This window comes from Bos indicus x Bos taurus, chromosome 11 (genome assembly GCF_003369695.1).
Source record: "Bos indicus x Bos taurus breed Angus x Brahman F1 hybrid chromosome 11, Bos_hybrid_MaternalHap_v2.0, whole genome shotgun sequence".
Lineage (NCBI taxonomy): Eukaryota > Metazoa > Chordata > Mammalia > Artiodactyla > Bovidae > Bos > Bos indicus x Bos taurus.
This window is the reverse complement of record NC_040086.1, coordinates 104715549-104742459: the sequence shown is the minus strand read 5'-3', so window position 1 is coordinate 104742459 and position 26911 is coordinate 104715549.

Genomic DNA, 26911 nt, shown 5'->3' with positions numbered 1-26911 from the left:
CGTGTGGACCCCCCAGGAGCGCCGGCGTCCCAGGTCTGCGGAGACAAGGGTGGTGTGTCTGTGAGCCCCAGGGCCTCGGGCCAGCGCCTGACCCCTGAGAGTCGGTCCGCATCCGCAGATGGAATAATCAACAGCTATGACAATGCTGATCTGAGTGACGGTGGTATCCCCTGCAGGAGCGAGCCGGCTAGGTTCATGTGTCCTCGAGACAGGCCCACGGGACCCCTAGGTCTGCTTCAGCACCGTCCTGGGTGGTCCGTGAGGGTGTTTCTGGACGAGCGTTTGAGCTGATAGACTGAGTGAAGTGGGGGCCCTCCCCAACGCGGGTGGCCTCACCCACCTGCTGAAGACCCCCCACTGCCAAACACAGATGGAGGAAGGGCCAAGGGCGCCCTGCCTGACTCCTGCGCTGGGGTGCCCCCTCACCTGCCTTTGAGTTGGACCTAAACTGATGCCATCAGCGCCCCTGGTCTGACCACAGATGTCGGGACTCCTCAGCCTCTGTAGCTGTGTGAGCCACTTCCTTACGACAGATCTCTTTATGTGTATTCATCTTTGGTCAGTCTTTTCTCTGACTCACTGAAAGGAGATGGTAGGGTCGGGGGGCACTTGGGCAGAGGGAGGGGCAGTGAGCCCGCCTGCAGCAGGAGCAGCCGCTGCCCTGACTCCAGCGGGTCCTTCCCATCTCTGGTTGCCTAGCAACAAGACAGGTGTCACAGACACCTCCAGGGATGGTCTGAGGACGAAATGGCATAGTCCGGGGGCCAGCAGACCCGAGACCAGAGCTGGCCTGTTTGTGGAAATGGGCCGTGCCCGTTTGTTCCACTGCCGTGGCTTTCTGCTATGATGGCAGGGCCCAGGGGTCCCCCTGCTGCAATGATGCCCTAGCCCCGTGAGGGGTCTCCACGGGCCGCGTCCTGCAGGTGGGAGTGGTTTGCTCGCCAGCCGCACATGGGCGCCGGGTTTCCCACTTCTAAGGGCCTCCCTGGGCTCACGTGGGGGTTTCCATGGCCATCAGGGCCGGCCCGCCCTTTTCTCTATCAGTGCCCCTCCTGCCTCCTCCCGGGGCCTTGCTGCCCCCTCGGCAGACACGCCTCCTGGCAGAGGTGTCGGCTGTTGGTGAAGGTGAGTCTGCGTGGCCTTCCCAGGTGCCTCCCTCTCCTGCAAGGACGCCTGGAAACAAGCGTCTACTCTAGAGGCGGCCAGGCCTGCAGTCCTGGGGGTGGCCCCGCAGACCGGGCGCTCATCCGCCACCAGAGGCCGGGCGTCCTGTGGGCCCGTGTGACCGCTACGTGCATGGCCGCGTTGCAGGAAGGCCTTGCGTGGCAAGCAGCGTGGGGCCGGTGGGCCTCGCGGCTCTGTGGGCCAGCTGCTTAGAGTGGTCTCCAGGCTCTGGGGCACCGGGGCGGTGGTCCCTGCTGGTCTGTTGCCTGGCTGCAGGGTGATCAGGAGGAGGTGTGGTGTCCCCCGATGAGGGGTGTTGCGAGTGGACCTGAGCAACTGCCGGGACCTCAGATCTGGATGAAGATAGCACTTCCAACAAAAGCCCCGCCTGCCCTCGCCCCCCCTGACGCTGCTGTGGACGGGGGTCTTCACAGGCTGGTCAGGCAGTGACAGACACGCTTCACGCCCCCAAGGGACACTGTCTACTGTCCCTCACATGCTCGCTGTTGCCCCAAGGGCGCGCCCTTCCCCGACCCCCACCGCCTGTGGATTTCAGCTCCACCATCCCCCTCGGGAGGCACGGCCTCTCTGCCCACAAGCCCTGGCCTGCTTCCTCCATCGCCCTTCTCAGCATCTGCAGTCTGGCCCTGGAGGGCTCCAGTGGCCATTTCTCGCCCACCTCCCCCACGCTGCTAATTCCGGGATGACGGGGCTGCATGTGGCCCCGCCGCTTGGTGCCTGGCACGCAGTTGGCACCTGCAAGTCACTGACAGAGTGAAAGTGAACCCGGGCAGCCAGAGGCCCTGGGGGAGCGGCTTCCTGACGTAGGGTCTCCCAGCCCACCTCCACGAGAGAGGACGCTTCTGTCAGGGAGCCCCGCAGTGTGAGGGGACCGGCTTCTGCGGCCTGGGTCTTCTCCCACTCGGTGGAAAAGAGGGTCTTCTGATGGAAACACACCCGATTGTTATTGAAGCAGATTCAGGACTGCTGGAATTTTGATACAAATAATAAAATTCCTTAAGTGTTTTACTTTCCGATGGCTGCACCTGGACACGAGCGTCAAGGCCCTTCTCGAGATGGAGAATGTCAGGAGCTGACTGATCAACATGAAAAATGGTGCAGGAAGAGGCCCCCGATTGAGAAAGTCTCCTGATAAGCATTTCAATGCCTTCCCAAATTGATTTTAGATACTGAGATCCCTGATAAAGTGGAAATTTACAATCTTGCTGCTGAAATTCCTTCTCCAGTCTATCACTGGCTCAACAGATGGTGTTTCTTCAGGCTACCTTTAATAGCCCCAGAAATTAAATTAGTGGAAAATGGAGAACTCCCATAATATTAAAAGTCATCCGTGGCTTCAGGAATCTGGTGAATTTCCATCCACAGAGGCAGTCCCGTTTGACAAGAAGTGGAAAATGAGTTTCTGCTGTAAAATGAAAACGCAGACGCGTCCCCTGCTCGGCTCTTTCGGCTTCCCTGGTGGCTCAGTCGGTAAAGAATCTGTCTGCAATGCAGGAGACCCGGGTTTGATCCCTGGGTGGGGAAGATTCCCTGGAGGAGGGCATGGCAACCCACTCCAGTATTCTTGCCTGGAGAATCCCATGGACAGAGGAGCCTGCAGGGCTAAAGTCCTTGGGGCCGCAAAGAGTTGGACACGCCTGAGTGATACATTTTCAGCTTGGCTCTTTGGGCCAAACCCAGGGGCTAGGGCTGCGGCTGAGGTCCTGCCTGCCCCCATCAATCCAGAAGAGCCAGCATGTTCCCGACTGTGAAGATGAAATGCTGGCTCGGTGAGGGGTCACCCAGGACTCCCAGCAGGCACGGTGTCACGCACGCCTGCCTGCCTGGAGTCGAGGAGAAGGTGTCACTTCTCTGCAGACAGATGCAGGGCGTGCTCCCCAGGGACCCACAGGCATCCCCCGTGTGAGTAGGGCCTCAGAGCTCAGGGGCCCCCAGTCCACAGCCTGGGAGGGACACACCCGAGACTGTATTTCTGGGACCCTAGACCCAGGCACCTGCCCTGCCCAGGGCTGAGCCTCACAGGCCAGGGCCTCTTCCTGCTGGGGGCCATCGCCGCCCCCACAGGCCTCCTTCCCAGCACCCTCACGTTGGCCGTGAACCGCAGAGGCTCCCTGACACCACCATTCACTATCCTGAGTCCGCTCCCACCGTCTCGCTAAGCCACCTGCTGCGTGGAAACCCGCCCCGTGAAACCCTCCCCGCGGGGTTTTTCAGGGACCGTGGAGACCTGGACCGAGGCAGGTCGTATAGCCGCAAACCCACACCCCAGTCGCCCTCGAGTGGGCTCAGGAGTGCTAGGTGAAGCCCGACTCTGGTTCCTGGAAGAGTCAGGGTGTGCCTTGAGGTGCGGCTGGCCAACCCCAACCCCTACTTGCGCTGTGTCGGGGGTTCAGTTTAAAATCCGTGAGAAGAAAGTGCGTCCTGCTTCCTCTCTGCGGATGGACTTACTTCTGTTCATCGCATTTGCGTTCCTGTTTTGTTCACCCAGCGGGTTGTGATTTCCTTCTGCCTCCCATTTGGGATCTGAGCTAAGTCATCTTTAAAACGGGGCCAAGAGACCCCCCTCCACCCCCAACCTCTGCAGGGGCTGCTTCCAGCCTGATAAACCGGGGTCCACAGTCACACACATGGCATGGGGAAATTCGAGGCGGCACACGGTACAATTTGCCCAACACTGGGGTCCCAGCTGACTGCTGTGAGAAGCTGAAGCTTTTTCCTCTGCCTTTGACAGGAGGCGAAGCCCCCAGGCCTCCTTCCAGGACTCTGGCCTCTCATGCCCTCTGCCCCAGAGAGGGGCCGACGTCCACCCTGCTGCCTGCCCGCCGGGCTCCCTTGGCCTCGCTGGCGTTGGCAGGGAACCCTGGTTCTGTCGCACACCTGCTGCGGGGTGGGGCAGGGAGGCTGCCCTCCCAGAGCAGCGGGGCCCCTCTGAAGTCAAGGACTAGGAGGCTGCTCTCGGTTCCTCCCAGGTGTCAAAGCGGCGTTTCCAGCCACAGAAGTGGGGCTTCTGGGGTCACAGCCACCCAGCAATCTCACAGCATCTGAGACTTCAGAAGAGGTTCTGGGAAGTTGAACAGGGAACAGGGTATTTCTTGCACTTCCCCCAGATTCTTTCTAAACACCGCCTGTTTCTTCCATGGATTCCTTCCACGAGGCAGCACGGAGGAGCCGGGCAGCTGCACACAAGAGCCTTCTTCACCCACGCCCCCTACAGGCCGAGGCGGCAGCTGGTTTGGGCGTTTCTGTGGGGAGGATGGGGACGGGACGTTTCTCAGCCGGGCCTCCCGGTCCCATCCCTGTCCGGTCAGTGGAAGGTGCCCAAGACCCAGGTCCGCAGCGTGCCCACGCCTCACAGACGCTCCCCGCAGCCGCATGATCTGCTCGCCGGGGACAGACGATCTCTGGGCAGCGGTGGGAGCCTTGTTCTCAGCTGACCTCCTCCCCCATTTCCCTACTGAGAAGTCGGGGAGCTGCCTGGCCTGCGACTGCTGCCAGCCCCTCGTCTGCCTGCCCTCCCCGAGGACGGCTCTGGTGCCCAAATGCAACAGAACAGTGTATGCGTCGGGGTTGGAAGGCTGGCTCCAAGCACACCCACGCCCCCTGGCCCCTCCGAGATCACTGGCACACAGCTTAGATCCCCCGAGCCTCAGCCCCTCACCTGTAGAATGGCAAGTAGCTCCCAGGTCATGAGCGCGCTGAGCAGACGCAGGGGTCTATTTCGTCTTCTGACTGAGGTTCCCAGAGGCTCTGGGCCCAGCCACCGCGCAAGGGCGCCTCGATCCTCTGCGTTTCTCTTGCCTCTGTCTTCTCCGCGTGTTGGCTCTGACCGTGGGCTGGCTGTCCTCACAGTCACTGCGTAGCTGCCAGGAGCCGCCCCTTGTCCTTAAATCCCCCTTCTCACCTAGGAAGACTTAGAGCACTTCGCTTCCCACAGTGGAGGAACATGAGCTCCGAGGAGGTTCGCTGTGACGGGTCCGCCCCGTATGGAGGGGGCGGGGCCGTGCCTGCTCACGCCCCGTATGGAGGGGGCGGGGCCGTGCCTGCTCACGCCCCGTATGGAGGGGGCGGGGCCGTGCCTGCTCACGCCCCGTATGGAGGGGGCGGGGCCGTGCCTGCTCACGCCCCGTATGGAGGGGGCGGGGCCGTGCCTGCTCACGCCCCGTATGGAGGGGGCGGGGCCGTGCCTGCTCACGCCCCGTATGGAGGGGGCGGGGCCGTGCCTGCTCACGCCCCGTATGGAGGGGGCGGGGCCGTGCCTGCTCACGCCCCGTATGGAGGGGGCGGGGCCGTGCCTGCTCACAACCCGTATGGAGGGGGTGGGGCCGTGCCTGCTCACACCGTCGGGCCCCTCGTGACCTTGTGTGCGGTTGGCCTGCTGTCTGACGGGAGAGGAGGAGAAGCAGTTACTGAGACCCTTGGGGTTTAGCCCTCAGTGGGCGGGCTCTCGACAGCACTCCTGCCATAGTTGATGACGTCAGCACCACGATCCTGGCTACACCCGCTCCCCTTCTGTTGCTGGCCTGCGCCCCAGGGGGTGAACCTGTGGCCTCAGCCTGAGTGGGAGACGGCAGCCTCAGGTGTGACCGAGGGCTCCGGCCTTCTTGGTCTCCTGGGTCTTCATGGGTCCCTTGGCTGCTGAGACCCATGCAACAGGCTACGGGTGATTCTTCTCCTCCTTTGCAGATTAAAGCGTGTTAGTCGCTCAGTCATATCTAACCCTTTGTGACCCCGTGGACCATAGCCCGCTGGGCTCCTGTGTCCATGGGATTCTCTAGACAAGAATATTGGAGTGGGTTGCCATGCCCTCCTCCAGGGGATCTTCTCAACCCAGGGATCGAACCCAGGTCTCCTGCATCGCAGGCGGATTCTTCATCATCAGGGCGAGTGCACGCTCGCTCCTGTTCCTCTCTCCCATGTGTCTCTCCCAGCTCTGCTTGGCGTCAAGACACGACATTCACTGCACTTAGAGTCAGAGACTGGAGGGCAAAGCCTCCTGATGCCTACCCAGAGTTCTGCGCCCGTGTCCGTCAGCCCCGGGGAGCCACAGGCTTTGTGAGCAGCGTTCTCCACACTCCGGGGCTGCTCAGCAAAACTTCCCAAATCTTGCCCTGTTCTGCAGGAGAGAAGCTGATGGGCACACCACAGGGGCCTCCAGTTGGCTGTTTCTTTGTTTTTTAAGAATCCCTTTCTCCTGCATGCTGTTCTTCTGGGCTGACTTAGGACCCATGCTTCTGTCAAGCTGGGCAGTCTCCCCCGGCCTGGCTGGGGCAGGTGGCAGGACTCGGTAGACTGTGACTCACACGGAACATCCCCCCACTCCGACCCCGATGTCCCCCTGCTCCTGTGGCCACCGGCGGAGAGGCTCAGCCTCGGAGATGGGAGGTGGCTCCTGAGACAGCCTCTGGGGCCCTGTCCAGTCCTGTGGGGGCTGGAGAAGGATGGGGGCCTTTCCCCGGCCCACCGACCACACAGTGTGGGCTCCTGGCCAGTGACAGTGGTATAGACTCGGATGCCCTCCCCATGGGGGTGGCTGTCTCTAAGGGGGAGTCTCAGCAGGCCGCTGCTTTGCTCGGGTCCCACGTGAAGACAGCAAGGGGCCGAGTGGGCCCACATCTCAGCCACCTCTCCATGCAGAGCCTCGCTCACTCACCGACCAGGGACACCTCCTGGAAAGCACGAGATTTTCCAGAGATGTGAATTTTGCTAAAAACAGCCCCCCTTCCCTCAGGCCTCAGAGTCTGACTTTCCCTTGCGTGTTTCAAGGCGCCGAGTGACAATACTGCGATTTCTGGGGCCCAGGGGACCCGGGCTGCCAGGGGCTACCAGCGGGGTGGTCACCCAGCTCCGGGGCCACACGGAGCCCTGCGGGCATGGCCACCGCAGCCGTACGGGCTCCTGGGAAGGGCTGAGCGCCTGCCTCCCCCAGGAAAGCTGTGTTGTGACATTCTTGAAGGGCCCGCTAGCAGCCACGGGAAAACATAATTAGCATGTCAGAGAGGGTTCAGCTTGTCAAAACTACTAATCCTTGAATTCCATCACCTGCCCAGGCAGTGGGCAGGATTCAAGCGACGGTGGCCCTGTGGGAACATGGGCTGCGGTGCCGGGCTCGGGGGGCATCTGGCCCCTGCCCAACCCCTGGTCAGTCCTTGGGGGGCCTTTCTGAGGACACCCTTGCTGGGCTGGGCTGGTCTTGCTGGGGAGGGGTGAAGGATGAACGTGATGGAGGGGCTCCCCTACCAGCAGAGGGGGAGAGACTGCAGGCTCTGTCTGTCCCTTGGTGGGCGTTTGAGAGCCACCTGGCAAGACATCAGAGCGCTGGGCTCGGGGGCACCAGGAACAGGGCCATCGCCACCTGAGACCGCACCAGCTGAAGCCCAGTCCTGCCTCGAGCAGGTGCTTGCAAGCTTCTCTGTGCATGCAGATGCCTGGGTGTTAAACACAGTTCTGCTTGTCCATGGGCTCACAGGACCAAGGGTGTCTCTCAGGCCTCAGTCCGCTCACCTGCAAAACAGCAGCCGTCACGCCTTCGCATCCAAGTCTGAGGATTCGACGAGAATGGACGTCCCAGGCCGGGGGCCCCTGCGACAATGGTTATGTTAAGGGGACATGCCTGGCTGGGCTGGGACTAAGGGCTCAGACGGGCACCCGCGGTAGGAAAGGCAGCCCGTCCGGGTGCTCCTCTGGCCCGGCACTGACCGGGCACGTGGAGCAGCTTCTCAGACGCTCCTCCTGGCAGCGGGCACCGTCTCAGGTTCCGGCCCAGCAGCCTGAGGCTCAGGGGCCTTCGGGGGCTGGAGTGGTGGGAGCCAGGCCAGCTCGTGTGGTACGGAAGGGCGGTCTGGGCGGCCCCCTTGTCTCCTTCTGCTGGAGTCTGTGCACAGCCCAGCGACACCCCTCCCGGCCCCCGCGGCCCTGTGCGCGCCTCTGCTCTGGCTGCCACCCACGGGCTGGCTCTGGGTCTGCTTGGGCCAGGTGGATGGGCAGGGCTGGCGAGTGTGAGGGGCCACGCTCCCAAGGACAGACGAGTGGACACCTCTGAGGCCTCTGGGGGCCTGTGCCCAGCCCTGGCCGGCGGCCGCTTGGGCCAAGTGCACCACAGCACCCAGGGAAAGAGCTCCTCCTTCTGAGGCTGGGGGGTCGGGGGCAGGTGTGCAGACCCCCGATAGGGCCCCGCACCACCTCTGTGCACCAGCCCCTCAAGCTCCAGGGCCTGCAGCTCAGAGCTGGGGCCTCAGCCCCGGGCCTCTCCACGGCTGCCTCCCTGTGCCCACCCGCCCATGGCCCTTCCAGCCCCTCACCAGCTGTTCCCACAGGCCACGGAGCCAGAGAGAGGGGCAGCCCAGCCCCAGGTGCTGAGGCAGGCAGGGAAGCTTCCGAGGCGTCGCCAGACAAATGAGAGGCACGGGCCCCCACCCTACCCCTTCTCCCCCAAACAAATGAGCTGCCTCTCAGCGGCCCGAGGGAGATCTGTCTCTCTCCCAGCCGGGCGGCCGCCAAGCTCTCGACATGCGAATCCGTCTCCATCTAGGGGCGCACACCTAAATTTATAGACCGCGGTGACACACCCCCTCCCAGGAACATCCGTTAGCAGCGATAAACACGGGCTCCCGCTTTGGAGACAAATGCCCCAGGTGTGGAATTCAAAGCCACGGCAGTTGAGTCACGGGCAGACCTGGAAAGACGGGGGAAGCCAGCACGTCCAAGCCCACCGGGTTTGGCCCAGTTTCCCCAGCCCCATCTGTGGTTACTTATCCCCCATGCTGGCCTGACCACCCATCGCAGGCTCAGAGGCCCTGGGCGAGCCAGGTGAAGAAGGTGGGAGTGGTCATGGGAGGTGGTAGCCTGAGCCTTGGGCCCCCCGAACCCCCACTTTCTGGCTGGGAGCCTGGGACTGAGGAGGAGGATGGGGGAAGCGCTTCTCAAGGCGGCCACAGCCTCGCACGTCCAAACTATGTGGGAAGTTAGCCCACGGGGCTCCCAGTGATGCCTGGGAGATGCCCTCTGCCCCTTCCCGCCTTGTCAGGCTGCTCATGGGCCCCAAGAGCCTTAGGGACTGAGGCATGAATTCCTGGACCCTGGTCTCTTTCTTGGGCTTTGAAGACCCTCTGGAGGGGCCAGGCTCCGTGGCGCCCTGGGGGATGTCAGCCTGGACCCCTTGGGGAGGCCCCCAGATGGAGGAGAGCAGCTGTGCCCTGGCTGCTCTGACCTGGGGGCCAGCAACCCAGGGGCCTCGCTCCCTCCAACCTGACCTCGCTGCCCCACACCCTCTGAGCATCCCACGGGCAGGCACCTCCTCCCAGCACCCCCACTGCAGAGAGGCGTCCAGGAGGCACAGCAGCCCCAGATCAGGTCTGTCCGCCTCTCCCTAGCTTGTCCCGCTCCAGCCAAGCCCAGTGTCTGCACCTCGAATCATCCTTTTCTTACCAGCTTCTAGACCCTGTCTGACGTTAGCATCAACTGGTTTACCGGCACGGTCCTGACTAGGAGAGGTGGGTCTGCCCGAGGTGTGAGTGGGGGCAGGGCCAGGGCATGGACGCAGGACCACTCTGCCACTTCCCACCCCCAACTCCGGACCCTCAGCTCCTGTCCCAGCTACAGCAGCAGCGGTGCTGACCCTGAGGGGCTCTCGCCAGGCCTCAGGCCACAGAGTAAAGCCATCAGCAGGATGATGCTGGCAAGGCAGGCGGCACACGGGCCGTCAACCTGGGCTCTGGTGCCAGGGACACGGCCGAGTCCCGCAGCCTCTCCTGATGGAGCCTGCAGCACAGGCTGCCTGGGTGTCCGTCCCTTCCCGGATCAGCTCTCGAGGAGCCTGTCGGTGTCTACTGGGTCTCTCTGCGCCATCTTGATGGCTTCTGGGCTGGAGAGAGACCACCCTTCATCACCAGGATGTGAGGATGAGCTCCTTGCAGACATCTGGACGCCCAAAGGACATCTGAAGGAAGTCACCATGGGCCTGGACCCTTCCGCAGTCCTCGCCGTCTCTTTTTAATGTGCTGGGTCTTAGTTGCAGCATGTGGGACCTAGTTCCCTGACCAGGGATTGAACCCAGGCCCCCTGCATTGTGAGAGCGGAGTCTTGGCCACTGGACCATCACGGAAGTCCCTCCCGAGTCCCCTTGCAGGCCCAAGGCCCAGAGCTCTCGGAGGAGCTCTGTCTGAGGATGGGACACAACCAGCATCCTGGGCTGAATGAACAGCAGGAACTGGTGTTCCCAGAGCTCGAGAGGCTCCACCCCTCCTCACACCTGCTTCCTACACAGCTCTGTGCACACGCGGCCTGGGGAGGGACGACACGGCTGTGTGCACACGCGGCCTGGGGAGGGACGACACGGCTGTGTGCACACGCGGCCTGGGGAGGGACGACACGGCTGTGTGCACACGCGGCCTGGGGAGGGACGACACGGCTGTGTGCACACGCGGCCTGGGGAGGGACGACACGGCTGTGTGCACACGCGGCCTGGGGAGGGACGACACGGCTGTGTGCACACGCGGCCTGGGGAGGGACGACACGGCTGTGTGCACACGTGGCCTGGGGCCGGAGGGCACGGCTCTGTGCATACGTGGCCTGGGGCTGGAGGGCACGGCTGTGTGCACATGCGGCCTGGTGCCGAGGGGCCGCTTAGCCTCCAGTTTCCTCACTTCCGTCCCCTGCTTCCATACAGGCAGGTCTCAGACCTCCAGCGCATCGCCCGTCTCAGGGACAGCCTCCTCCTGGAGGGGGACCATTTCCCCATTCCACAGGTCAGCCTGGGTTTCAGAGTCAGAAGCGATGGCCACACCCCTCCCCCGCAGGCTTGGCAGGTGGCTCTCAGATGGCCTCGGCAGCCAGCAAAGAAGCTGTCCCATGCTGTGGCCCCAGGCGACCTCTTTCGCCCCACCAGCCTGCCCTGTGCATCAAGCTGTGCTCCAGACGCACCAGAACACTGTTGGGAGAATCACATTTCTAGTTAAGTTGTGAGGTGTGTGTGTGTGTGTGTGTGTGTATGAAAGAGCCTGGTTGATTTGGGGTTTGTTTTTTTTTTTTTTGCATTTTCCGATTACCACCTTGGAAAACAAAGCAGAAACTGCTATGAGCCTATTATAGCAAGACAGGTATGATTTCAGACTGCACCGGCTGAGTTCTGTGTTTGCCTCCTGGCCCTGCTGCCCATCGACTCTGCAGCCTGGAGCTGGGGCTTATGCTTCCTGAGCCTCAGCCTTCTGGTCTGTGAAATGGGGATGTGGTAACAGTGACTTCAGGGCAGTTGTGACAACCACACGGGATGAAGCACAGAGGCGTTCAGCACGGCCCTGGCCTGGGTTTGTGCTTCTGAAGCAGCTGTTACTTGTGTTATTTTCATGAGGCATCTTGTTAGACAAGAGAGAAAGAGGGAAGGGAGGGAAGGAGGGTGGTGGGAGGGAAGGGGGGCTGGTGGGAGGGAGCTAACATATCTCTAACTTGGTGGCGCAGTGGTAAAGAACCCGCCTGCCAGTGCAGGAGATGCAGGAGACTCAGGTTCCATCCCTGGGTCGGGGAAGTCCCCTGCAGGAGAAAATGGCTATCCGCTCCAATATTCTTGCCTGCAGAATCCCACGGACAGAGGAGCCTGGTGGGCTACAGTCCAAGGGGTCTCAAAGAGTCAGACATGACTGAGCACGCATGGGAGGAAGAGCCAAGCCCCCACTCTCTGTCTCAAATCCTAGAATGGGCTTTAAGCAGGATCCGAGCTCTAATCCTCTCAAAGAGTCATGTCTTGAAGGTTGCATCCCTGAAGGTGGGAGCTGAGATGGGACGCCACAGGAGCTTCTAGCACTTGCTCCGAGAGGCCTCAGGCGACTCTTTGTGCTGCTGCTGCCCCAGGAGGCAAATTCCGGGCTGTGTCCGGGGTCTGGGGGCTGTGGGAGCCACCCCAGTGACGGCCAGGCTGCCAGAGGGAGTCGGGGAGGCAGGCGGGGCGGGGAAGATGCTGGATCCTCCAATGCGCCCCAGAACCTGAGGTGGACACACCCCACTGTTCTTAGGGCTCTTGCCCGACTTTTTTAAAGCCAGCTCCCCCTCCTCCCAGGCGGCTGCTGGCACTTGGTAATTTTCAAGGGATGAAGAGACTGATACTTTCCCAGACAGGCAGGGAAAGCCCCATCCGGGGAGGGGCGGGGAGGCGCATGGGGTCTTGTGAGGACTCGGCCAACAGGTAAAGAAGCACGGGCTGTGATGTGGGCAGGATGATGCAGCCACAGCCCTCCAGGGCTGCTGGCAGGCTCTGCACCCGGAGACCTGCATGCAGGACCCCGCCCCCGAGGGCCTGTCCGGAGACCACTAGGACCTCCCACCACAGCCAACAAGGGAAGGAGCTGCCCAGAGTTGGGGTTCCTTAACAACTCAACAGTGCATGCTCCGTGCCCCGAACCACTTCGCCAGGGTTAGGCGCCTCCCCGCCAGCCCTCCTGGCTCGTGTCCAGTTCTGTCTTGTGAGGATGGAGCCAGCCTGCAGCTTGCCTCCTCAGCACCCTCCTTCCCTCCCTCCTTAGAAACCGTTTGTTTGGCACAACGGCATGCTTAGCCGTAGATATTCCCAGCCACACATCCCAGAGGCCAGGGTGGCCCTTGAGACCTGCTACGTATGTAAACTCAAGTCTGGCAGGTGGGGCACCTGGAAAACTCACTGTTTTCTTGATCGTAGGAGGCTGGTTCAGACACATCCCTTTTGCCCTTCACCCGTCTCCTTCCCTCCAGCCTGAAATGTGAATGAGGTCGGGGCTGCGGCAGTCATTTTGTGAGCAAGAGGCTGAGTGGGTCCCTGACGTCACTGTGGGGTACAGACAGCAGACCTCAGGCGGTGCTAGTGGGAAAGAACCTTCCTGCAAAGCAGGAGACACAGGAGATGGGGGTTCGATCCCTGGGTCGGGAAGATTCCCTGGAGGAGGAAACGGCACCCACTCCAACACCACTCCAGCATTCTTGCCTGGAAAATCCCATGCACATAAGAGCCTGGCGGGTTGCAGTCTATGGGGCTGCAAAAACTCGGACACGACTGAGCGACTGAACACACACACGTGTGGGAGAGACAAAGAATCTGAATTTGAATAAGTTGCTGCAGTCAGGCTTCTGCGATGTCGCTCAATGTCAACTCCGCCTGGTCCCCACCCCACTAAACCTTTAATGAAGGAATCTACTGAAGCAAACTTTCTTGGTCTGTGTGTGATGAAGCCTTGGGAAATGAGTTAAGACTGAACTGTTCCTCCTGCCAGTTACTTGGGCCGGTTCTTCTTGCAGATGGAAGGATGAGACCGTCACTTTAGCTCTGGGCCGTGGAGTTCAGTATAGCCTGCAATGGAACCCAGTCCCCTTCATGGAAACAGCAGATTCGATGTTTGGCCTGGAAGCTGAAGAGAAATCTTCGTATGTTCAGCTGGGAGCTGCCTGCATCAGGATCGCCTGGGGAGGCTGTTGGGGTCCTGGGCCCCCCAGACTCTCCTAGTAGGGACCCCTGGGGGCTGCAGGAGGGGGAGGAGGCACCGCTTTTAGAATGAGCCCCTCCCCTGCCCAGCTAAGCCCTCGCCCCTCCGCAGAGTTAGAGTCCTTGAGCTGGTCCCACCTCTTCACTCATTTGGGAAACACTGCTCTGGGGTCCCTCTGAGCCTCCCCTCTGTGGGCAGGACCCCTCCCAACCCAAGGCATCTCCTGTCTCGAGATTTCTCCAACCATCAAGGAAAGTGCAACTCAGCCTGGAAAAAGCTGTCATTAATGACACTGAAGTGTGGCCACTGCAGTCCCGCAACTCGCAGCCATCCACCTTCCATCCCCCGGCCAGCTGCCGTCCACACAGCTGTCCACCGCCGCCGGGCCCCGGACCTCACTCGAAGCCCTGCTCCCCGTACCCTCCGCTCTGTGCGTGCACGTCTGTGTGAGCCAGCACGCTGGCCCCTCCCCGGGCCCTCCTCATAGGCATGTGCACACATGTGTGTGTGTGTGTGAACACACATACGTATACGGGACCCCCCCCAGCGCAGCCCTCCCTGGGCCCTCCTCATGGGCATGTGCACACGTGTGTGTGTGTGTGTGTGCACACGTATACGAGACCCCCCCAGCCCAGCGTTCCCCGGGCCCTCCTCATGGGCATGTGCACGTGTGATACCACTAGATACCATTAGATACCACTCTAATGCACACACACACACACGTGTACGAGAGTCCCCCACCCCGGCCTTCCCCGGCCCCCACACCTAAGCAGCGTGCTAGATGTGAAGTCGATTCAGGACACAATTCCTGGGCGGTTAGCAGAGTCGCCCCGGGAACAGTCACTGCTTCTCTTCCAGGTGTTTACCTGGGAGCCGAAAACGTCACATCCCTCATGTCTCAGGAGCCGCTCAACAGCGCTGGGAGTTAGGGCCTCGCTGTCCCGCCTTCAGAGGCTGAGAAGAGGCTCGGGCTGGGCGGGGGGCGGGCCTGCCTGCCTCCCAGCTGGTGGGCGGAGGGGCTGGGATTGAGTCGGGGGTCTCCTGACATCCCCCCACACCCCGGGGGCACTCTCATCGGCCCCTTGCTCAGCTGAGCTGCCCAGGGCTCATGGCCGGGTGCTGAGGAGCCCGGGGGGGCCTGGGTTTCTCGGGCTGCATTTTACACAGATGCTGCCCCCACCCCAGACAGATACCCGGCGCACCCCAGCCTGAGCCTGGATTCGCACTCGGGCTGTGCCTGGGCTGCCGTGTTACCCTGCCCCCAAGGCCGTTTCTCGAGGCCACCGAGAGGAGCGGGGGACCGGGACAGGAGAGCGTGAGCAGCAGGGCTGGAGATACCTCCCCACGGCCACCCAGCCCTGTCCTGGAGGAAGGAGAGGAACTGGGGACACCAGGAAGGCGTGGAGGCTGGCGGGGGCCCGCCCGCTACTCCCCCAGGGACGGGTGGGAATCATCCAGAAGTGGGACCTGCCCCGAGGGGAACCTCAGCCCGAGTGTGGAGGTGCTGGCGGCTGTGTTGTCCGAGGGGGTGTGACCACACCTCAGGGGCTGCCCCCACACAACGGGCGGAGCTTCCCTGGGGCTGGGCCTTGCAGAGGGATTAGCTAAGTGAACAAACACTGAGCCCCCGGCCTGGTGCTCAGAGGGGAGGGGTCCCTGCCCTCGGGGTCCCGGCTCCGGGGCTGCAGGCCTGGGGAGGCACAGGCGGTCGTGGGGTCGTTTCTGCTGGCCACCATGGTGTCATCACCGCGGGTCCCACGTGTCTCCACTCCCCTGGCTCCACGGTTGGCACTTCCTGGGTCTCTGTGGGTGGTGGGGCCACGGGACAGCTTCTGACCAGTGAGCTCAGAGCAGGACGGGGTGTGGCACTTCCAGGCTGAGCATTCAGTTTCTGGAGCAGGACGCTCTGGGGCCAGCCTGTTCCCATGGGGCGGCTTGGCCAGCCTGCCTGTGTGTGGCCAGAGCCTGGGGCTGACCTCATGGCCACGCAAGCACGCGGGCCCTGCACCTTCCTTTATTCAGCGACAGAGACTCTGTCCAGCTCTCCTGGCTAATCCAGGTGCCAGAGGCCCGACCCGTGGTCCCTCGTGACGCTGTGGGTTGCAGAAGTTTTGTAGGATGGGTTTCCCCAAACCTGCCACCTGAGGGAGAGGGAGAGGGTGTTGAAGGCGGGGGTCTGGGGATTCCCCACCTTCTCTGCCCACCCATGGGCATGTGCTGACGCCGGATGACTTCTGAGATGTGGGTTCTCCGTGACCCCACCCCCTTCTGCGTGCCCCTCCCAGGCCTGCCCCGGGTGCCGGCCCCCCTGCCCCTGCTGGCAGAGCTGCTCAGCGCCCGGTCCGGGGCCAGGTGGCCGGCGCACACGGGAGATGCGAGGCCGGCCCAGCCAGCCCAGGCGGCTGTCACGTGGCCAGAGGACCCGCTGGCATGGGGCCCGGGAAGCGGGGGGAGTTCACAGCGCTGATTCATGACCCCGTCCGTCCCAGGCCCTGGCAGGTCTCAGGCCTGGAGGCACAGCTGGCCTAGAGGGCGGTGTGGACGGGCTCCTCTCACCCGCAGAGCCAGCTTCTCCTTCTCCCCGACAGAGGTGGAGGTGAAGGTGTCTGCTCCCCATGAATCTTCGTGAGAGAGCGCCCTGGGCTGATGTAATTAAGCCCGTGCATCTGGTTGCCATAGCGTTTCTGCCAGCGCTGTGCCCATCAGCTGCAGAAGTGGGTCACACGTTCACCTCCTCCTCATTTGTGAACTTCTGTAAAATAAAGATAAATCTGATCCAAGCGTGCGCCCCGCTCACAGCTGTGAACTCGCCCCCCGGCTGCTTCCCCCGGTCCCTGCCTGCCCGTGTCTCCTCTGGGTGCTGGGTCGTCTCTGCTCTGAGGCCTGTGGGCAATCTCCACAGCGGAGGCCCAGGCAGCAGCTGCAGGCTGTCCTGGAGGGTCCAGGGAGATAGCGCCCGGCCGCCCAAGTGGTCTGCGGGGCTGCCTTGCGATGAGTGGGCGCTGCAGTGGGGAGGCGCGTCCCGCCTGTAAACATCAACGCTGGATTTTCGCCAGCCTGGGGCGGGGGGCCCAGAAGGGTCCCCTGCTCTGTCGTCACACCCCGCCTGGGGTGGCCCAGAGCACAGAGCCACTGTTTACAGAATTCCTGCCTGAGCCAGACCCAGAGGATGCAGAACGACCGGGCAGGGCGCGGGGCCTGGTGGAGGCGCTACAAAAGGGGAGGGAAAGCACACTGTGGTGTGGTCTGCAGCCCCGAAGCTGTGCCCTCCCCGCCCGGGTCCCTGCATGTGCCTTACTTGTAGGGTCTGCAGCCGTCATGGAGTGAAGGGCCTCCAGCTGAGGTCCTGCCATCAGATGGGAACAAACTCCATGACAGACACCCTTGGAAGAGGAGGCCCGGGGACAGGAGGCCGTGCGAGGAGGGAGCTTCCAGCCAGGGGACCCGGGGCGCTCGCAGCTGGAAGGATCCTTCTGGGGAGCCCCCAGGGAAGCGCGGCCCTGCCACACCTTGGTCCTGGACTCGTGGGGCCCGGGCCGGAGAGAACACAGCGCTGTGGTCTTCAACCACCCACTGTGGGGACGGGTCGGGGCAGCCCAGGATAGTCACCCGCCCCCGACACACATCGGGTGTGCCTCCCAAAGGCTGGCCTGATGGCTGGGGCATCTCAGTGGGTCAGGAAGGGGCTGCACAGAGCTGGGGGCCAGGGTCTGGGAGGCACGCCGTTAAACTTCTCTCTTTTTGTGCGTTTCTAGCATCTCTGACCCCTGTGGGAGGACAGTGCCGGCCTGGGAGTCACGAGACAGACGCAGAGTGTGAATCCAGGGAGCAGGCGATGGCACGGCCTGCCTGCCGGGGGCCCTGGGGTGTGCGGAATCTGCAGCAGGAGGCCCCAGGGGAAGCCCAGGCTCGGCCCTCTCCCAGGGGTCCCGGGCGACACTCAGTGATGACACGGGGTGGCTGGGGGCCTGGCGGGGAGGCAGTGAGCAAGACCCCACCCCATGCTCCTGTGTAAAGCTTCCCATCCGATGCGTGGGGTTGGGGGTGAATAAACAGATGAAGAATCGGGAAAGAACACGGTAGGAGCCGCTGGTAGAGAAGCAGATGGTCAGAGTGTATGGGGGGGCGGGTGGGAGGCATGCGGCCTCCAAGGAGGGGACGTCAGGCTGGGATCTGATGACAGGAGACCGCCCCTCTGAATCCGGGGATGGAGATCCACCAGGGGAAGGGGGGTCGTTCCAGGAGGAGGAGTCCCCCTCCACCGCCCCCAGGAGGGCGCTCTGATGGACAAAGCTGGCGGGCAGGAGGGTGCCAGGCAGGGCCGAGGGGCACTGGGGCGCCGGGCAGGGCCAGGCCAGGTGCATCAGGTGTGCAAGGCAGGTGGGGGCGGGTGCAGCCTGGTGTCCTGGGTGGAGGGCAGGGAGCAGAGGGAGGCAGTGGGGGACCCCCATCCGCGTCGGCTCAGGTCCAGGAGTGAAGGTGGAATGGGGGGACCCGCATGGGTTTGGAGACCGCTTGAGGGCCGAGTGGACACCACGTCACGTTGGCTGGAATCAACGACGGGGAGGGGTCTCCATCCAGCACATCCCGGGAAGGTGGTCCAAGCAGTGGGGCGAGTGCGGTGGCCGGGCGTCTTTGGGGACGGAGACCCTGCGAAGCGCAGACATCAGCGGGCAGCTGAGGTGAGGGCCTGCAGTGAGGGGAAAGCTGGGCTGGACGCGGTGAGTGGGCCCCGGCCGGCTCATGGTGGGTGCCCAGCAGACCCCAGCCAGTCTGCCTCCAGACTCTCCCCAGCTGGAGGGGATGTGGCAGGAGGGGAGGTAGGCAGGGGGTAATGCTCAGCTTGGAACCGGGGAGGTTCCAGAGAAGGCAGAGGCCTCTGGACCAGCCTGTGGCTCAGGGACATGCTGGCTGGTCACGGGGGGCCAGCGGGAGGCAGAGGCCCCCACCTGGCATCTCTGGGACTGCCCTCTGGGCCCCGTTTGGAGCCTGGGGACCTGACGTGGATGAGCCACACTGCCAGCCCTCCGGGGCCTTGGCAACTGCCCTTCCCCCGGGACAGGAAGTTGCATCAGCCTGGGATCCAGCTCACATCTGCCCTTGCTCCCTGAGGCCCCAGCACGCTGCCTCCTAAAGGCATGTTTTTGCCACTGTCTGCCTCCCAGCTTGGTAGCAGGAAGGTCAGATTCCCCGTGAGTGACCTTGGGGAGCCACGGGGCTGATGTGGCAATGTGGGCTGGAGAGCCTTCTGGAAACACGAGTGAGTTTGTTTCTAGGGAGACACCCAGCACACGTCATCTCGGGGCTCTCTGTGTGGGCAGGGCTGGGGGCTCCTGAGAGGCCCAGTCCAGGGTGTGCTGTCCGCTGTCAGCACACCTCCAGGCCGGCTCGCTGGGCCTGCCTGGCAGTGGGAGACAGAGGAAACCAACCCCCACCTCAAGCTGTGGGCCTCCCTGAATTCCTTGATCACCAGACAGGGTCTTCCCCTTGGCTGGACTAAAGAGGCTTTTGTAGGAGCTCAGGCTGGATCTGGTGGAGTGAAAAACGCCCCTGCACATGCCAGTCCATTCATGAGCTTCATCTGATGCCCTCTGGGCGCCCAAGGCTGTGCCAGACCAGGGGTGGGTGCTGAGGGGCGAGATGGACCCTGAGCACCTTCGTGAGAGGCCAGGGAGTGTCCACAGGGTAGCTGGAGGGTGGTTTGGGATGGACGGAGCAGGAGGCATGAGTGTGATGTGGGAGCCAGGACAGGAGGCAGCTTGGCCGGGGTTGGGTCAAGTCCCCCAACTCCCTATGTGGCGTCCTCACCGGGGACCAGAACGTGACCTCATCTGGAAACGGTCTTTGCAGCTGTAACCGCCTGTGGCATCCCCTTCGTCCCCTTCCGGATTCCGGGCTCTGGGTGTGGGGCCTTGGCCGAGGCCGGGTGCCAGTCCCAGCGGAGCTCAGCTTAACAGGCTCGGAGAGGGCATCTGCAGGATAGCACAGTCCTCAGAGCTCCTGGTGATGAGACGCTGTGCTCCAGACCTGGGACCTAAACTCGACATCGCCAAGGACCAGTGGAGGGACAGCAAGCAAAACCCTGGCTCTCTGGTCCTCCGTTTCCTCTTAAAACTCAGCTACAAAATGAGGTGTGTGTGTGTGTGTGTGTGTGTGTGTGTGTGCGTGTATTCAATTGTGTCCAACTCTTTACAACCCATGGACTGTAGCCCGCCAGGTTCCTCTGTCCATGGGATTCTCCAAGCAAGAATAATGGAAAGGGTGGCCAGACCCTCCTCCAGGGGATCTTCCCAACCCAGGGATCAAACCCGCATCTCTTGTGTCTCTTGCATTGGAAGGCAGATTCTTTACCAACTGTGCCACCTGGGGAGCTCAAAATGAGATGCTACACTTACATACAAAATTCATGGTATGGCCATTGTTAAGAGAATCTAGGAAGACACACACATACACACACACACACGCACACACACGTGCACGTGCACACACGCGCACACACATGCAGCACACATACAGGCGTGTGCACACACGCACACACAAGCACACACACGCACATACATGCATGCACACACATGCGCGCACACACATACTCGCACACACATACACACACACACACGAGCACGCACGCACGCACGAGCATGCACACGCGCGCACACAGGCACACACGCACACACTGCATTTCGTCCTTGCTGCCCCACCGTTCAGTCCCCTCATTGCCTCAGAGCCAGAGGGGCCCTTGCCAGTGGCCCAGGCTGCACTCGTCAGACTGGGGCCTGGTCCCACGCTGCTGGGCCTGTGTGAGCCGGTGAGCACTGTTGATCATCCCACAAAGTCCATTTCACTCGGGGATCTGCAGGGAAGGGGGTGGGAACATTGCTTTACTAGCACAACAGACACAGATCTATTATGGAACAGAATTTACAGTACCCTGTCATCTTGAGATAATGAGACTTCAAAGCGCTACTGGACAGGGTCTGGCCACTTCAGGCCACGTCCCTACAGGCTGCATCCTCCTCTGCCTGTAGGAGCCTTGACGGCAAAGCCTGGCAGACCAAGCACCCCAGTCTTCAGTGGAGAAAACACTTCCCGGCTCCCTCACGTGACAGATAGTCCTGTGACTAAGTAACCACCCCTGGGACAAACGAACGTGTCCTATGTCACCTCTAGGAACAGCTCCCAAGGGGCAGTTTGCTAAGTACCCTGTGACTCCTTTCTTTGTGACGCCTTTGTCCCATCCTCCATCCTGTTGACTGGAATAGAGATGTGATGGCTTGAGCTCAGGCTGTCATCTTGGGCCATGAAGACAAAGGCCACACCCTAGGGAAGGCAGACTGCACGCTGGAAAGGTCTGGGTCCTTGTAGCCAAGCTGCCAAACCATCCCTGGGTTGCCCAAGCATAGTCCTAATGGAGAGACTTTCCCTGTAGTTGCCAGAACAAAGGCCCAGCAGTCAGAGCATGACATCAGGGGTGAGAATGGCTGGAGCGTGGGGAGGAGATTGTGAGGGGCTGAGGCTGGGAGGTGGTCAGGGGCAGGCAGCAGGGGCTGGGGGTCCCTCCTGCCTCCTTTCTGCAAATGCCCCAGTCCTCAGGAGGGGATTCCATGCTGGTCATCTGCACCTGTCTGTGAAGTCAGCAGAAGTCCTGTGATGATCCCCCCAAGCCGAAGGAGAGGGTCTTTGAGCTGGGGGTGTCTTTCTGCCTGAGCCCCATCGCTGGCAGGACCAGGGGAGCCCCAAGCACAAGGTCTGGGCAGAATCCTGGGGTCCAGGCTCCAGTGTACCCCTCAGGGATCATATGAAGTGCACCCCTCCTGATATCCGTCCCTGCTAGCCGGGCTGTGCGGGGACCACTTTCCAGGCACAGAGGGGTTCTCAGGTCCCCTGATGCTGTGGCTTGTCAGGCCCTCCCCCTGGGAGGTAGTAGAGGGCATCTCCTCTCATCCTGAGGAGGCCTGGTAGACAGGACCCGAGGGATCTGGGCTGGAGGCGGGGCTCTGGATGGATCGAGGGAGCAGAGACCCAGCGTCACTGTCTCATCCCATCTGCCGCGCGTCTGCTCCAGGTACCCCACAGGACGGGGCTCTGGGAGGAGGGGCCCCACCCGGCGTCACCGTCTCACCCCGTCTGCCACATATCTGTTCCAGGCAGAGGGGCTCGGCTCCTTCTGGGCTCAGGTCCCTAGCAGTCTGTCCCAGACGAGTGCCTGCAAGAATTTGCTGAGGGAGCCACTCAAAGTCGCCCCCGTCTCCTTTGCTCAGATCTGGGCTCTAACCATCCCTGCCTCCTCCTGCCACCTGGCCTACCCGTGAATTCCCTTCCTTCGCTGAACACCAGTGTCTGCCAACGCACCACCATGGTGTGGCTCAGCCGGCTGCCCCCTGCCCGCCAGACCATGTCTAGGCCAGACTGAAAGCTCTGAGGGTCAGACTTGTCCAAGCGTGCCCCCTGAAGGGAGCAGATTCCTGGCTCAGACACGCTCCCTACATGGGCTGTAGACGAAGGAGGGCGGGGAGGCTGCAGGAGGAGGGACGGTGCTGGAAATCCTAGTTCTGTCCCCCCCTGGGTCCCCCAGGACTCGCCAGGCCCTCTGAGTTTTCTCCTCCTTCTTCCTCTTCCCCTGGGGGAGGGGGTCGGGCTCTTCCCTGCCCGGGGGCCTCACAGTCTGTATTTCGAGGGGCTGCCCTGTGATCCCAGCCCCCTTCAGAGAGCTCGGCCAGGCCTGGGGTGGGGTGGGGCGGGCCGTGGGGGTCACACTGCCCAGGCTGATTCATGGTCCTCAGGGAGCCGCTCGCTGCCGGTTATGGCAGGTTTTTTCCACTCCTCTGCGGGGCCTCTTCCTCCCTGGCAGTAACTTAATTAGCTCTCTCTGTTTTCCAAACAGGCAAGCGTGACTCAGCACTTTCGCACGCGGTCTAAATTTGTCGCTAACCCCCAGGTGTCTTTTAGCCCAGTCCTGCGGGAAATTAGACCACAGGGTCAGAACAGGGATTAGTGGGTGATTTCCAGGGTTTCTGGCTTCCTGGTCCCGCACGGGTGGGTCCGACCACAGGGTCAGAACAGGGATTAGTGGGTGATTTCCAGGGTTTCTGGCTTCCTGGTCCCGCACGGGTGGGTCCGACCTGTCTGCTGGCTGGCTCTGAGCTGGGGTGGGGCCCGCAGATGCCCAAGGCTCCTTCCCCCTCAGGAGCTCAAGCCCCAGCAGTTGCTGGAGTTCAAGAACAAGGCCGTCAGCTCTGCTGATCCGTCCTCGAAGTCTCAGGACTGAAAGGCCGTTGGAGCTTTCCTGGGGCTCCTTGGGGGCCGGTGGGGCGTCAAGGGCCAGCTTCTATGCAGCCGCGTGGGCTGGGGGGCCAGCGCGCTGTCCCTCCCCCAACCTCTTTCCCTTTCCGTTGTCTCTTCTTCCCTCAACCCTGCCCCCATCTCCACCCCCACAAACACCCATTTCTCTGTCTGTGCCAGGCCTGTCCTGGGGTCGGGGGACAGCGCCGTGGAGGGGTGGCCGTGGCTCCAGCCCTTGCGGACGTTAGCAGGGGGGCATGGAGGAAACCAGCTGCCTGCTGGGGTGCTGGGACCCAGTGGGGAGGGGCTCTGGGGCCCGTGGGGAGGGGTCCTCGCGTGGCGCTCCTCAGTTTGGCGTCCCAGGGTGACGCAGCACAGGGTCTTCTAGGAGGACAGGGGCCCCCAGCACCCAGACCCCCAGGGGCCCCTCCTTGCCTGCCTCCCTCGCCCTCCCCAGGGCTCACCCTTTCTCTCTGGAAGCGCCTGCTCCCCACCAGGTGTGGGAGCAGCTGCGGCTCTGGCAGGCACAGCCTGGGCGTCCCTTCCTGGGGAGCAGTCAGAGGCAGTGTCCGAGCTGGGGGTTTCTGTGTCTCTGGACAGAGCCCCCCTTCCCTCCTCCACCCCTCACAATCCATCTCTCTCTGCAACAGCCCCTGGACCTGCGTGGGCAGCGGGGACGGCCGAAGGGGGCTGCACGAGCTTGCCGGAGCTGCCATAACAATCCGTGCAAACTCAGCGCTTCAGTCACAGGACGCATGAGCCCTAAATCCAGGAGGCTCTCAGGGACAGTCCGCTGCTCAAGCCCCCAGCTCTGGAGGTGCCTGCAGTCCTCGGCTCCGGCCCTTTCTCCATCTCTGGGCTGGTAGCATGTTCCTTCCTCGATCTTGGCCTCTGACCTCGCGCCTTCTCTCCACCCTGACCTCCTCCCCACTTCAGCAGGAACCCTGACGATGGCACTGGGCCCACGAGCATCATCCAGTATCACCTCCGTCATCTCAAAACCCTCCCCTCGGCCCTGTCTGCAGAGTCTTTTTCATATGTGGATTCCCTAGTCACAGGCCCTGGGCGTCAGCACATGGGTCTCTGTGGGGGGAGGGCTGTCATTCTGTCCCCCAGAGAGTCACCACCTGATCCCCGTCACCCCAGCTCCAGCTCGGCCTGGGAAAGCGCCCCTGGGCCTGAACAACCCCCTGGCAGAGGCTCGGTGGGGCCTGATCCTCATTAGGGCCTAATGAGGCCGACCACCAGCACCGATAAGCTGGAGGCGCGGGGCTCCTTCATTACCGGCTGCAGAACCTAATTATGGATGTGGAATAAATTACGTGTTAACATGGAGATGAGTCCCCGCTTCTCCTGCCATCGTTAAGCAGCCAGATAATAAGGCCAGATGCTTGGAGATGGGGGACAGGCTGCCGACGGCGGCGTCAGCACCGCCAGGCGGAGGTGAGCGAGGCAGGGGGTGCTTTTCCCCCTGGAGCGGGACCCGGGCCCATCGCCCCACCAGGCCTCTCCGCTTGGCTTTCGGCTCTTCCTGGGGGCTGCGGCCTCCCAGCAGGGCCCGGCTTCCTGCTCCTTCCAGGCCTGGGCTCTGGGCCCTCTCCAGCTGCTTCCTCCTTTCCCTGGGCTGGGTTCCTGGAGAAACAGCTGGAGTCCGCTGGCCTGTGGTCCTGCTACGGGGCCCTGGGGAGAGACCCTCCCCAGCTTGTCCGCCAGGCAGGTGGGGGCACCCCCAGTCGTGGCTCCCGCTGGACCTCCTTTTGTTGGGATTTCAGGAGCCTCTGACCTTCCATTCTCTGCGGTGGAAACCAGGGCGGTGGTCTGAGGCTGCCTGCTTCACAGCCTCGCCCCGTGGGCCCTGGACCCGCCTTCTTGAGGACCCAGTGTGGCCCAGTCCCTGCCCGCTGGAGGTCCAGCCCTTGGTGGGGCACACCCTCGGATGGGATCCTGGAGTGTGTCAGTGCGCTCGCCTGCACCCGGAGGGGCACGGAGGCACCTGGCTCGGGGTGGAGGGTGCTGGCCGAGGGAGGCCCACAGCCAGGGTCCGAGGACGTTGCACTCTGCCTGCCGATGCTCTGCCCCAGGCCAGCTGCCTGGTGTCCTTAAGAAAGCCTGAGTCCTCTCTGGAGGGGTCACCTTTGACCGCTTACCCTGCGTGTGAGTGCTGTGTTGGAGCCAGTCACTCTCGGCCCTTCCTTTAGGGATGAAGGGTGGAGGTGGGTGGTCTGCTAAAGCCATCCGTGGGGGTTTGTCATGTGCATGAGATGGACTTCCCTAGCACACACACACGCATGCACACGGTGGCTGAGCTTGGCTCTGGCCTGGGTTGGGGTCCGACCCTCATGGCCCTGCCAGCCCGGGTGGGCCTCTCCACCGTGGTGGTGCAGACAGAGGCTCAGAGGCTTTCTGAAGCCAGAGCAGTGTCTCCCAAGTGTGGTCCCAGATCCAATTTTATTTCAGCAGCTGTGGCCAGGACTGGTCCCCATCACCCCTGTTTCCTGCTTCTCCCAGCATCCCCCGCACTGGGGCTGGGGCCTCGGACTGAGCAAGGGTAGGGTCAGCCACAGGGCGTGGGCGCGCCTTCCTCTCTTGAGAAGACCCTGAGGCTCGGGAAGGGAGGGACGGTGATCCTGGCTCCCTGTGGCGAGGAAGGGAGAGAAGGCGGGGAAACCTGGGCCCGTAGGCCACTGCCCTTCCTCGAAAGTGTCAGAAAGATCAATACAGTCCATAGAAGGGGAAGATGCTCTGGAGGAGGAAAGGGAATCCCATGGACAGAGGAGCCGGGTGGGCTACAGTCCACGGGGTCGCGCAGAGTCAGACCCTGAGCACAAACACACATTGGTCTGTCCTCGGATCGGAGGCTCAGCTGCTTCACACGAGGGGTCCCTTTCCTGGAAATAATCGTCCAGGAGGTGGGTGGCTTCCTCGAAGCTTGAAACGCCAGTGTTTACCGGTCCCTGGGGCTCAGCCACAGGGTGCTGTCTCCTCTGTCTTTTAAAGATCCCACGTAGGCAGGTGCCCTTTGGAAAACCCACCTCCCCTCCCCAGGCTCTGCCCTCTGGCAGCCTCAGGGAAGTCTGGGCCGATTTCCCTCCCCATTTAGAGCTCAACCATTTACATCCCGAAAGGAGACCAGGCCCCAGGGCAGCTCATCTCCCTGATTTATAAAGTCAGTGGTTCGCGGAGCTTGCAGTGGCCAGCGTTTTATGTCGCCCTTTATACGCGCAATCCATTTTATGACTGAAGGAGCAACAGCAAAGTGCGTACTTCTTCCCGAGTCCAAAATCGACAAGCCCAGCACCTCAGTCGATAGGATCCGATTCCGCTGACTTTGAGACCAGGCTGAAAGGTCATCTCGGGGGTGTGCGCTCTGGCCGCCGGAAGCCGGGGAGGGGGGGGTGGCGCGGGGAGCCGTGCTGCTGATGCTGTGGAAAAACGGTCTGGCCCTGTACACAGCAGATGGTCCCAGGGTGCGGCCGTGCCTCTCGGAGGAGGCCCAGTGCCGAGGAGCCAGCGCCACCCAGACGGGCACCGCAGCCTGCAGGTTTCCCCTTAACAAACCGAGCGGTGAGGCTGCCGGAGACTCAGATTAACACCCTCGGGGGCTGGGAGGGAGGCCGAGGTCACTGCCTTTACCCGCGTCTCCCTGACACCCCACCTCTGCTTGCCGCCAGCACCGGGAAGCTCAGCCCTGGGAAAGCTCTGACACCAGCTGACACCCACGCCCTGAACCCCTCGCGGAGCCGCGCGCCCCCCCTCCCCACCGTGGCTCCACCTCTGAAGGCTGAAGCCTTAAGAGTCCTTCTACACTCAGAAGGGAGGAGGGTCCTGAGACCGGAGGCAGCCAGCCCGGCCCCTGCCTGAGTCCCTGGACCTGTCAGCCGTGTTTCTCAGCTGCGTCCTTCAGGTCCACACCCCTCTCTCCTCTCCCTGTCCTAGTTCTGGGCCTCGGTTCCCTTCTGCACACCTGATGCGACCCTTTCCCCCACTGGAACCCTCCCTGGTCTCCA